The sequence below is a fragment of the Dermacentor albipictus genome, chromosome 8, assembly GCF_038994185.2.
Source record: "Dermacentor albipictus isolate Rhodes 1998 colony chromosome 8, USDA_Dalb.pri_finalv2, whole genome shotgun sequence".
NCBI lineage: Eukaryota > Metazoa > Arthropoda > Arachnida > Ixodida > Ixodidae > Dermacentor > Dermacentor albipictus.
Window position 1 is genome coordinate 81,130,559 of NC_091828.1, and position 13,663 is coordinate 81,144,221.

Consider the following 13,663-nt stretch of genomic DNA (forward strand, 5'->3'; position numbering starts at 1 on the left):
AGACAGCAATCACGCAGGTCAGGCTGGCCACCCACCTTTTGGGGAAGGCGAAGGAAGACGTCGACGACTAGCTTAAACACTACAACAGAGTGAGTCGCCACAACCACTGGTATACTACGAAACAGCTCGATAACGTGGTTTTTTTTTCTCACTGGAACCGCGAGAAAATGCACGAGAATGTTTTGTGAAGCTGGGATAATTTTCTAGAAGAATTCACCAAGTACTTCGGGGACCCGATTTCTAAGAAAAAGAAAGCTGAGCAGAGGCTTTCCAGACGAGCTCAATTACCTAGCGAAACTTGTACAACGTACATAGAGGCTGTTTTGAAATTATGCAGAATCGTCAGCGCTACCATGACAGACGAAGACAAAGTAGAACATCTGCTTAAAGGAATCGCTGAAGTTGTTTATAATTTTCTCATAACGAAGGAAGATCTTAGTACTCCGTCTGATCTGAAGAAACACTGCAGCGTGTTTGAAACGCTGAAAATGAGAAGGATTGGACTAAAGTTCGGAAGCTTGGACAATTTTACTACTATTGCAAGTGTGTCCATCCCAACCTACGACGACATCTCCTCGGTGATTCGGCAAGTGGTTCAAGAAGAGCTTGAACACCCTAAAGTTGTTGACGACGTTCATGTGCGCCATCAGTGCGCATTTGACGATCGCGCTCGTGTACCACCGGCTACCTGGGCACGTACGAGTCACCGAGAACGTCACAGGACCTATGCTAATCATCCGGAGAGCAGCAACTTGCCACCGCAACCGACAAGTCGGGGACGCCAACAAAATGGACCACAACGATTTGTTCCACGGGCTCTTCCCTCCTACAACCAGCAGCCTGAGAGTACGTTTCTACCCATGACATTCATGTCACCGGTGTCACCCGCAAGCCGTGACTCGCGCATTTGCTACAGCTGCGGTGTGCTTGGACACATTGCTAGCTATTGCCACCACCGCCAGCAGCGTGCTCCACGGTTTAATTACTACACAACCCGCGGGCCCACTGATGAGCCCTGCCCGTATCCCAGTTCCTTCCAGCGGCTGCAACAGGGACGCGCGAACCGCAGTGTCTCCCCCGTTTCCGATCGCAGCCTCACACCACCCCCAATACGACAACGGCGGCACTCTCCACCACCTCGTCGTTGCTCGTTGTCCCCCCCACCGCTGGGAATCTAGCTGTGGCGACCGACGGGGGTCAGGCCGCAATATGTTCGTCGTCATCAAGACCCCCTTCTGCAAATTGTTTAAAAAAAAGTGTGTGTTTTAGTTTACAATGTGAGTGATTTTGCTGTAGTTGACACCGGGCCGGCAGTTTCTGTTATGAGCGATTCCTTCAAAAATTGTCTTGGACAAAAAGTTATCTTTTCCAGTCCGTCACCTAGGCGGGGCCTTTGGCCCTGCCCAACAACTCGCAGGATACGAAATAAAATTATTTCCTCCTCCTCTTGGGATCGGATCGCTATCTTTCGCGCAGTTGGCGGGGAAATGTTACGCCCACTTTGGGTCTGTTCTGTTTCAGTAACGACAATACGGGACCACACATTTTGAAGTGAATGTACTGTGCTTGCACGTATAACGCATGACATCATTTTACGAATTGATTTCTTATGTGAGTGGAGGGCAACTTTGGATTGTGGAAGTGGCACGATTTCTCTTCGCCGCGACGCGCCAACTTCAATGACAGATAGCGCCAATGATGCCGCCGGCATTCTCTCTGTGTCACAATATGTGTGTTTGCTCCCCCAGACTGCAATATTTGTACCTGTGAATACTTCTCGCCCTCGTACAGGTTCTTTTTGTGGTTTAGCCCAGCCCGATTATAACAATGCTCTTATGAAAAATGTGATAGTCCCTCGCCTCCTCGTTGTTACCACTTATGGTTTTACTCGTTTGTGGACAGTGAACGTTTCAACTGAATCCATAACATTGCCGCTAGGACTTAAGCTGGCAAGTTTTGATGAACAAGCCGTTGTCACCATCGGAACGGTCGAAATTTCAACTGCTGGAAAGAAATCTAACCCCGATTCCAGCCATCATAATTCTGCTGACTTTAAGCGCAGGATTAAGAAGTAGCTGTCTACTTGTGAGCCGTGTCTGCTTGAAGGTGTGCTCGCTCGCTACGCCACAGGGTTTGATTTTGCTCAAGGCCAACGAGCGTCCCATACACCACCGGCGTTACGTATGCAACACCGCATCCACACAGGGCAAGCGACGCCAATTCGTCAGACGCCCTATTGCGTTTCACCTTCACAGTGAAAAGTCATCGCCGAGCAGGTCAAACAAATGTTACAGAAAGTAGCGATCCAGGAATCATGTAGCCCTTCGAATGCTCCTGTGTACCTAGTCAAGAAAAAAGACAACTCATGGAAATTCTGTGTGGACTATCGCCGCCTAAACACCGCCACAAAGAAGACGTGTAGCCCCTACCGCGAATAGACGACGCCGTCGACTGCCCCCACTCCAAGTCGTATTTCTCTTCTGTTAATTTACGATCAGGATATTGGCAAATTCTCATGCACCCCTAAGACAAGAAGACAGCCTTCGTGACACTTGACGGTCTCTTTGAGTTCAACGTTACGCCCTTTGGCTTATGCAATGCCCCAGCGGCATTCGAGTGATTTATGGATACTGTGCTCCGCGGACTCAAATGGGAAATTTTCATATGCTATTTAGACGACGTCATTGCCTACGGCCGGACATTTCACGAGTACAATCGGCGCCTATCTATTGTCTTGACTGTATCCAGCAAGCTGGTCTCATTTTAAACTCGAAGAAATGTTATTTCTGTGAACGTCAAGCCTTCGTATTAGGCTTTCTGGTGGACAAAGACGCCATACGACCAGACCCTGAACGATAGCAGCGGTTCGCGGCTTCCAACAGTCACACACGGTGGAAGATTCGCGAAGCTTTTTGTGCCGTCGCTCATATGTCCAGCGTATTACCTATAATTTCGCACAGATTGCCTCTCCCCTCACGTCTCTCCTTCACAAATACACCCCATACTTGTGGACTGCTGACTGCGCATCGGCCTTTCAACAGCTGAAGTTTTGGTTGGCTTCTGGACCGGTACGGCGGCATATTGATTCGGAGGCGTCAGCTGAGCTGCATACTGACGCCAGTGGTGCGGGTGTTGGCGCTGTGCTTGTTCAGCTGGGCGGTGTCCGTGAGCATGTCATTGCCTACGCTAGTCGAACACTTACAAAAGCGGAGACAAACTCCACCGTTACTGAACTCGAGTGTCTAGCAGTCGTCTTCGCCACTCAGTAGTTCCGTCCGTATCTACATAGCCACGCATTCGCGATGGTGACTGACCATCATTCACTCTGTTGGCTCATTAGGCAACGTGAACCGTCTGGCCGGTTGGTCAGCGGGGCTTTGCGCCTTCAAGAGTAAAGCTTTTCTGTTAACTACAAGAGCGGACGCCGTCACACGGATGCTGATGGCCTATCCCGTCTCCCTTTGCAGCACACTAAAGCTGAGGATGACGACTTCGATGACTACCTAGTTTCCATTTCTTCCGACTTTCGATACCTGAGTACCTTCGCGAGCGAGCAACGTTGCGACCCTATCTTGAGATCTCTTCGGGGAGCTAGCTGCACGTGAGCCAGCAGGAATAACATCGTTTACTTTTCGTAATGGTTTGCTGTACAAAAAAATTACTTGGTTAATGGTCGTTCATTGCTTCTAGTTGTGCCCGAAAACCTGCGCCCTGCTGTCGTTGGTTCCATGCATGCCGATATCACGTCCGCGCACCTTCACTTTGCAATCACACTACACCGACTTCGACAGAGAATTTTCTGGCTCAAGCTCTGGAAAACAACGAAACAGTATGTCACCAGCTGTACAGCCTGCCAGCGCCACAAGCAAACGACGACGGCCCCAGCAGGCTATTTACAACCAGTTAGGCCACCGACGTTACCCTTTGAAAAAGTCGGCCTCGACTTGCTTGGCCCGCTCCCAAAGACGTCACCTGGCTACCGCTGGATTATAGTATGCGTAGATTACCTTACTCATTACACGGAAAGGGCGACACTTCCATCTGCCACTGCAGCAGATGTCTCTTCATTTTTGTTGTACCATGTCATACTCCGTCATGGCGCTCCCCGTGTTGTCACCAGTAACTGTGGACGGTAATTCGCCACCGACGTCGTTAAAGAACATTTACGGCGTTGTGGTTCTGCATATCGTCATTCCACTCCTTACCACCCGCAAACGAGTGGCCTCACGGAGCGGACGAACCGAACCCTCACCAACATGTTATCAATGTATGTCGCTGCTGACCACAAGAATTGGGACGCTGTCTTACCTTTTGTAACGTAGGCGTACAATAGTGCCGAGCATGAAATTACTGGATATGCGCCGATTTTTTACTGTACGCACGCGCTCCCCAGAGCGTTCTGGACACTATTCTACCTTTATTGTGGCAAGAAGATCCTTCCATCGCCCAAACACTGTGTCGTGCTGAGGAAGCACGTCGACTGGCGCATCTTAAGACGTTGTCCTCTCAAGGCAACAGCAAGATTCGCTATGATGTGCGGTATATCCCCGTCAGCTTTTACTCCCGGTGATTATGTTTGGTTGTGGACACCTGTTCGCAAAAAGGGATTGTAGCCCACGCTTCTCGCCACTTACACCGGACCATTCGTCATACTCAGCCGTTTGAGTGATGCGAACTATGTCGTCGCCAAAGTGACGGCAAGTAATCAGCGTTCACGTGCGACGCAAATTGTTCACGTGGCCAGACACAAGCCGTGCCATCACAGGTCCCTTTACCTCGCTCAGCGAGGTTTGTCTGCCCCCGGGGAAAATGTCGCAGCATGGCGCGACCGAGGCAGAGAAAGAAATAGAGTGTGCGTGCGTGATCTCGGTGTATCTGCGCCGGCTGGGCCTGGCCTGTAGGTTCCCTCTCGGACCTCGTTTCACCCTGTATATGAACATCATTCGTAACAATATTTAGGTGAATAAAAGAACAGCGTATGCGTACGTAAGGCGACAACATATTCACAAGCAATATATATAAATCGCAGAGGAGGTTTTGAAGTAGGATAGATTTGTTGATGTTGTTTTTAAATCACGGAACAAATCACTAAAGGTACACATGATCGGAAAAAGAAAAGTGCGAACCAGACACTTGGAGCCCTTTTCATCATTCTGCGAGGGAAGTTGCTAGCATATGTAGATTATTAAAAAGCGAATATATATATATATATATATATATATATATATATATATATATATATATATAACCTTCGCGAAATGAGAAGGTTGTGGGTTCGGTTCCCACCAGCGACAAGTAGTTTTTTCATCCATATCGATTCCCATTCACTTATCATTTCTACACTCCTTTATTAAGCGCAAGTAATTTCCCCAATGTTGTCCTTGGTGTCAGTGTTTGTTGGCTTCTCATGATATGACTAATAAAAATCGGGCCCCTTGGTTAACGCCCTTTCTTCTCGTTTATTACATAACGACGGTCTCGAATCCAGCAACATTGATGCCTTCAGGTAGCATATGTAGGTTTATTGACCAGTCGCCTTCACCCAAAAAGATCACGTTCTCGTGACGCCTGCGGCAACAAGGACGTTCCACGTCCGCCGCCAAGGTCTGTGAGTGGTGGCGCTGGCTAACACTCCCAGGTATCTACTAGTACACATAAATACCCAAGAAAGTGTATGGGAAAAAGGCGCCGCGGTAGCTATGTTGGTAGAGCATCGCTCGCGAAATGCGACGGTTGTGGGTTCGGTTCCCACATGCGGCAAGTTGTTTTTGCATACACGTTAATTTTCATTAACGTATCGTTTCTACATTTCATTTATTAAGCACAATTTCCCCTATGCTGTCCTTGGTGTCAGTATTTGTCGGCTTCACATGATATGACTAATAAAAATCGGCCTCTCGGTTAACCTCCTTTCTTCTCATATATATATATATATATATATATATATATATATATATATATATATATATATATATATATATATATATGTATATATATGTATATATATATATATATTGTTACGTGTGGAAAAACGCAGACGAGATATGCTATTTACACTGGAGCCAGGCAGCCAGGCTAATACTCGCCCGTGCCAAGGGCACCGACCATCAGCTTCGTCGTTCTCGCGGTGGCTCGTCTCTTGAACATCGCTCATTCATGTCGTAATATTACCCCCCCGGCGGCAAAAGCACCGTCACGGTGCTGTTAAATATCCAAGGTGCATGGAGAGTTGTAGGGCTTGAGCCGGGCAATGTGGACAATGTAACTCGTTGTCACAGCGGAGGACGTCGTGGGCGTGTCTAGAACGATTTCATAGGTGACATCGATCACTTTGCCTATCACGCGATATGGGCCTGTGTAACAGGACAGCAGTTTTTCACAAAGGCCCACTTTACGCGATGGTGACCAAAGCAACACGAGGGCGCCGGGCACAAAATGGACATCACGGTGACGGTGGTCGTAGCGTTGTTTGCGCGCAAGTTGGCGAGCATGGTCGGCATGGACGATTGCATCACGGGCATAATCGCTAGTTGAAGCTGTGGCGGACGGAAGCACAGTGTCCAGTGGCAGCGTCGTTTCGCGGCCATACAAGAGGTAAAACGGGGAAAAGCCAGCAGTTTCGAGACGGTAAGAGATATATGCAAAGGTAATGTAAGGTAGAGCCAGGTCCCAGTCACGGTGGTCGTCTGAAACGTATTTGGATAGCATGTGTGTAAGGGTGCGGTTCAAACGCTCAGTGAGGCCGTTCGTTTGGGGGTGGTAGGAGGTGGTAAATTTATGCTGTATTGAGCAGGCACGCATGATGTCGTCAATGACTTTGGCCAAAAAGGTGCGGCCACAAACTGTAAGCAGTTGACGCGGAGCACCATGCATCGATATGATATCATGTAACAGTAAGTCCGAAACATCAGTTGCACAACTGGTCGGAAGAGCACGGGTTACGGCGTAGCGGGTTGCGTAGTCCACCGCGACTGCAACCCACTTGTTTCCTGATGTAGATTCCGGAAATGGGCCTAGAAGGTCCAAGCCGACACGATGGAAGGACTCGACAGGGATGTCGAGCGGCAGCAGGTAACCTGCGGGGATATGGGAAGGCTTCTTGCGTCGTTGGCAAAGTTCACAAGGGGCGACGTAACGTCGTACGGAACGGGCAAGGCCCGGCCAGAAAAAACGGCGACATACACAGTCATAGGTTCGAGATACGTCGAGGTGTCCTGCCGTGGGTGCGTCATGAAGCACTTCTAGAACGGTGGAGCAGAGGTGTTCAGGTACTACAAGCAGAAACTCAGAACCATCTGGATGAAGGTTAGGTTCGGAGCACGAAGAGCACGAAGAGGCGTAGAGTAGCATCGGCCGGAGAGTGTTCAAAACGGTCGATGAGTGCTCTGATGTAGCCGTCACGACGTTGCTCGTCGGCGAAATGAAGCAGCTAGGATACAAAGAATACGCAAGAAGCACTCGCAATATTGGAGGAGTCAGAGTCGTCAACAGGGTAATGCGACAAACTGTCAGTGTCTTGGTGCAGGCGGCCAGACTTGTTTACCACGGAATATGAAAATTCTTGTAGCCTCAAAGCCCATCGAACAAACCGGCCTGTAGGATCTTTTAGCGATAAGAGCCAGCAAAGAGCATGGTGGTCAGTGACTACGGAAATAGGGCGACCGTAAAGGTAAGGACGGAATTTTGCAACCGCCCAGACAACAGCAAGGCATTCGCGTTCCGTAATGGAATAGTTGCGCTCCGATGGCGCTAGGAGGTGGCTCGCATAAGCAATAACGTGATCCTTGCCGCGCTGACGCTGGGCTAAGACGGCACCTACGCCATGACCGCTGGCATCTGTACGTAATTATGTAGGGGCATCAGGGTCGAAGTGGGCAAGAATGGGTGGTGAGGTTAGAAGAGTGACAAGATGAGAGAAGGCGGCGGCTTCTGCAGTACCCCACGAGAATTGTACGCCTTTCTTCAAAAGATTAGTTAGGGGCCTAGCAATTGCCGCAAAATCTGGAACAAAACGACGAAAGTACGAGCACAGCCTTACAAAACTTCGAACGTCTGCGGCTGTCTTTGGAACCGGAAAATCTCGGACAGCGCGAGTTTTGTCGGGATCAGGCTGTACTCCGGAAGCGTCAACTTGATGGCCCAGAAGAGTAATTTGTCCGTGGCCAAAACGACATTTGCATGAGTTAAGTTGCAGCTTCGCGTTTCGAAATACATCAAGTATAGTTGTGAGGCGCTCAAGGTGAGTGTCGAACGTTGGCGAGAAGACGATGACGTCGTCGAGGTAGCAGAGGCATGTGGACCATTTGATACCTTGGAGCAAGGAGTCCACCATACACTCCAAGGTGGCAGGGGTGTTGCATAAACCAAACGGCATAACTTTAAATTGGTATAGGCCATCAGGTGCGATGAACGCGGTTTTTTCTTTGTCCATATAGTCAAAAGCAATCTGCCAGTATCCCGAACGAAGATCAATTGACTAGAAATATCTGGAACCGTGCAGACAGTTAAGGGCGTCGTCTATACGTGGGAACGGGTAGACGTCCTTTTTTGTAATGCTGTTCAGGTGACGGTAATCTACACAGAAGTGCCACGTGCCATCCTTCTTCTTAACCAGCACCACAAGTGACGCCCAGGGACTCGATGAAGGCTCAATGATGTTTTTATCAAACACTTTGTTTACTTCATCTTGAATTACTCGGCGTTCCGGCACATAAACTCGGTACGGTCGTCGGTGAATAGGCACAGCATCGCCAGTAAGAATGCGATGCTTGAGCGCGAGCGTCTGGCCTAAAGGGCGATCGCCGAAGTCGAAAATATCGCGGTGGGACGATAATACTTCGCAAAGGTCTTCAGCCTGCGTAGAGGACAGGTCCGTCGCAACCATTTTCTTTATGTTGGGATCGACGCCCGAGGCTGGCGCGATGGGCATGGTAAGGTCGCGAGAACCACCGGTCGATAACGCTGCCACGTATTGGTCGCCGAGACAGTTAATGGTGGCAAGACAAATACCTTGCGGTAGAACTTGATTTGCCAATCCAAAGCTACTGACAGGCATGCGAGTGTGGTTCGCAGTAATAGTAACTATACTGTGAGGCACGGTGACGTCATACTGTATTGGGATGTCGGGCAGAGGAGTGACGAGGTACTCGCCATCAGGAACTGGTGGGAAAGACAACAGTTCAATGTAGGCTATGGACTTTGGCGGCAGGTGAAGAAAGCCAGTGGAGCATAAGCGGCAGTGGGGTGCGTCAGAAGGTTCTGCGAGCATCGGCAACTCGAGGCGAAGGGTACTGGAAGAGCAGTCAATAAGGGCAGAATGGGCGGAGAGAAAATCGAGGCCGAGAATAAGGTCGTGGGGGCAATGAGCAATTACGGTGAAGAGGACAGGAGTGTGGTGGCCGGCGATGCTGACACGTGCCGTACACATGCCGATGATAGGCACAGTACCGCCATCCGCAACGCGGACGACACGTGCCGACGCTGGGGTGAGGAGCTTGTTCAGTCGTCGTCGGAAGGCAGCACTCATAATAGAAAGATGTGCTCCTGTATCAATGAGTGCCATGACAGGATAGCCGTCAACGTCAACGTCAAGAAGGTTTCGGTTAGTAGGTAACGTGAGCAGAGGATTTCAGGGCAGGGTCGACAACGCAGCTTCACCTCCAGAAGCTGCAGTGCCCAGTTTTGCGCCTGGGTGCGGGAGGCGATAGGCGACGGAGAAATGCGGCGGGGTTGGGGCGAACGAGACTGGTGGCGCCGAGGTGAGGGCGAGCGGCTGCAGCGAAGGTTCGGAGCAGGGACATCAGCGGTAGTAGGTTCACGGCGGGTCGCATAGGGTACAGAAGGTCCAAAGGTGCGGGAATAAGTGGGGGCGTAAGTCCGAGGAGGTGGTGGCCATCGGTTGCGGCAGCGACGGGCGACGTGGTCGATGCGACAGCAGTGGAAGAAGATCGGTCTCTCATCAGGTGTACGCCATTCGGACGGGTTGCGGCATGATGTGGCAGAAAATGACTGCCGGGGACGAGGAGGGCCGTTAGATAACTGGGGAACACTGGGTCGAGACGTGGAACACACGGTGTTCAGACCCCTGTTTTCAAATTCTTGTCTCACGACGGCCTGAATCATCGCAATGGTGGTTGCTGGTGGATCGGGAGGTGGCGTGGAGAAGGCTGGCAAACAGGCAGCCTCAAGTTCGCGGCGAACAATACGGGTGACGTCGTCACAGGTGGTGGTCTGATGTGGTCGACCCTCACATGTCGACGTAGCAGCAGTGTTAGGTAGGCGCGCAATGTAGTGTGAGATGCGGCAGCTCTTAGCCTGTTCAAGGCGACGGCATTCTTTTATAATGGCGTCAATAGTCGACACGTTGCCGAAAACAAGCAAATTGAAAGCGCCGTCGGCGATGCCTTTTAGCACATGTGCGACTTTATCTGCTTCGAACATATGATCGTCAGCCTTACGGCATAGAGCCAAGACGTCGAGGATGTAGGAAACGTATGGCTCTGTAGTTGACTGAACACGAGACGCAAGAGCCTTTCTCGCGGCAGCCTTGCGCCCAATGGGGTCGCCGAAAAGTTCGCATAGTTTTTCTTCGAAACTGTCCCAACTGGTTATTTCGTCATCATGTGTTTGGTGCCATATGCGTGGGGTGCCGCCGAGATAAAAGATGACGTTGGCGAGCATAATCGCTGGGTCCCACCTGTTAATGGCGCCGGCATGTTCATAGAGCTTGATCCAGTCGTCGACATCCTGTCCCTCCAGGCCAGAGAACACACCTGGGTCACGATGTGAGGCAACCGTGACGATTGGAGCAGGCGGACAAGCCGAAGCCGTAGCGGAGGTGGGTGCATCACCGGGAGGCATGGTGACAAGCGCGGTGTGCCGACCACTTCGGAGTTCCGTTGCGAGTACGGGGATCGCTGACCTCCACCAGATATGCTGCGTGTGGAAAAACACAGACGAGAGATGCTATTTACAGGCGATTTGCACTGGAGCCAGGCAGCCAGGCTGACACTCGCTCGTGCCAAGGGCACCGACCAACAACTTCGGCAGTCTCGCGGCGGCTCGTCTCTTGAGCATCGCTCAATCATGTCGTAATGATATATATATATATATATATATATATATATATATATATATATATATATATATATATATATATATATATATATATATATATATATATATAAAGGGAGCGCGGCACGTCTTGCTGCCCAGGTAATGAGGCTAATTGCGATGATGAAGGCATCCTTGTTTTCATGAAGGCAGCGTTAAAGCAACATTGTCTGGGTAAAGAAAGAGGAGACAAATGACCGAATATTCAACTGAAAGTGAATCGAATCTATACAGTGACTTAATAAATGATAAACTCAAGATCGCGTGCATAAAAGGCATGCTTTTTTTAACCTCGTGGATCTTAGCCAAAATAAAAGCACCCTGGCTTGGGTGAAAAAAGAAGCACTCTTCATCACTGATTCAGATTATTAAATGGTTATTCTCTTTCTCCTGGTTCAAGCAAATGACGGGACCGAGACAAAGGAAGCATGTGCCTTGGTTTAGTGTGTGTAATTGTGTCATTGCCCACGACGCACTTGATTCTACTTTGCAGTGCGTTAGTATCAATCCTTTCGAAGCATTATCTTCCAACAGTTCGGTTTCACGCTATCGTCAGAAAGGGAGGCTATCACCTCCATGGCAGGGACAGAATGTGGCCAGGTTGAATTTGACACGTTTGTCTGAGCCAATAGATCGCAAGCCAGGCTTGTGCTTTTTCAGTCATTCCTCTCGTTTGTCTTAATGTGCCGGCCGGAACCTCTGTGATAGGGCAGATTTTAAGACTTGAGAGACGTTAGGTATAGACTCATCCCCGGTGTGAGACATTCACCTTGAGCGATCGCTAGATTAATGCCACTGCGCCCTTATTTTGCCTAGAATGAAATACCTACGACAACTGGCGCCTGCACGATTCGGGGCGTGCTTTTAGCGCACGCATATGCGGTGGACCATGCGGTGTGCGTACAAACACTGCTTGAGGAACAGGTCTTTCTCGTCCATTATGTTGGGCTTTTCATTCTGCAAAAGCGGACGGCATCAGGTGCATTCGCCCATCAGATTTATTTTTGTTATATATATTACTACCTATATATAGCCCCGTGTATTTGAAATACTTCTACGCAGCACTGTAATGCTTCATGTCTTGTTTGTAACAGGCGATTTTTATAAACATTGTTTCCTTGTTCAGCAGATCAAATCTCCTCTGCACCTTGCCGATCGCGCATCAATGCTCATCAGTTCCCTTTCCTCTGCACTCCAAAATCAAGTCAATAGGTTTTTCTTACGTGTTTCACTTAGGTATCCGGTTTCCGACAGAGAAGCCCGAAACTCTGCAACCATCACAGCAGTACGCAATGACGGGGATGCCTAAACATAATAAACGCCATTATACATAATTGGTAGCAAAAAAGCAATATGATTATGAACGTGACAAATCTGTCAAACGTGACAAACGTGTCAAACCCCGGCCCTCAGTCCCCAGCAGCTGCGAAGCAACTGACCACGGTGGCGGTCAGATCTGCGACGCAGCAGAGGGTGGTAAGAATCACTGGCTCCGGACAGGCCGCCATTGGAATATGAACCTGGCAACGTTTAACGCTAGAACGTTATCTAGTGAGGCGAGTCTAGCAGTGCTATTGGAGGAATTAGAGGGCAGCAAATGGGATATAATAGGGCTCAGTGAAGTTAGAAGGCCAAAAGAAGCATATACAGTGCTAAAAAGCGGCTACGTCCTGTGCTACCGGGGCTTAGCGGAGAGAAGAGAACTAGGAGTCGGATTCCTGATTAATAAGAATATAGCTGGTAACATACAGGAATTCTATAGCATTAACGAGAGGGTGGCAGGTCTTGTTGTGAAACTGAATAAGAGGTACAAAATGAAGATTGCACAAGTCTACGCCCCTACATCCAGTCATGATGACCAGGAAGTCGAAAGCTTCTATGAAGACGTGGAATCGGCGATGGGTAGAGTGAAAACAAAACACACTATACTAATGGGCGACTTTAAGGCCAAGGTAGGCAAGAAGCAGGCTGGAGACAAGGCAGTGGGAGAATATGGCATAGGCACTAGGAATAGCAGGGGAGAGTTATTAGTAGAGTTTGCGGAACAGAATAATATGCGGATACTGAATACCTTCTTGCGCAAGTGGGATAGCCGAAAGTGGACGTGGAGGACCCCGAGCAGTGAGACTACAAATGAAATAGACTTTATACTCTGTGCTAACCCAGGCATCATACAAGACGTGGACGTGCTCGGCAAGGTGCGCTGAAGTGGCCATAGCATGGTAAGAACTCGGATTAGCCTAGACCTGAGGAGGGAAGAGAAGAAACTGGTACATAAGAAGCCGATCAATGAGTTAGCGGTAAGAAGGACAATAGAGGAATTCGAGATCAAGCTGCAGAACCGGTTTTCGGCTTTAACTCTGGAAGAGGACCTTAGTGTTGGAGCAATGAACGACAATCTTGTGGACATCATTAAGAAGTGTGCAATAGAAGTCAGTGGTAACTGCGTTAGACAGGATACCAGTAAGCTGTCACAGGAGACGAAAGATCTGATCAAGAAACGCCAATATATAAAAGCCTCTAACCCTACAGCAAGAATAGAACTGGCAGA

General features: G+C 49.3%; 1 protein-coding gene across 3 annotated transcripts in view; it reads left to right on the top strand.

Annotated features, from left to right (window-relative positions):
- The window catches only part of LOC135898603 (uncharacterized), a 218,032-nt gene that overhangs the window by 118,355 nt on the left and 86,014 nt on the right, over positions 1-13,663 (top strand). The window lies entirely within an intron of this gene.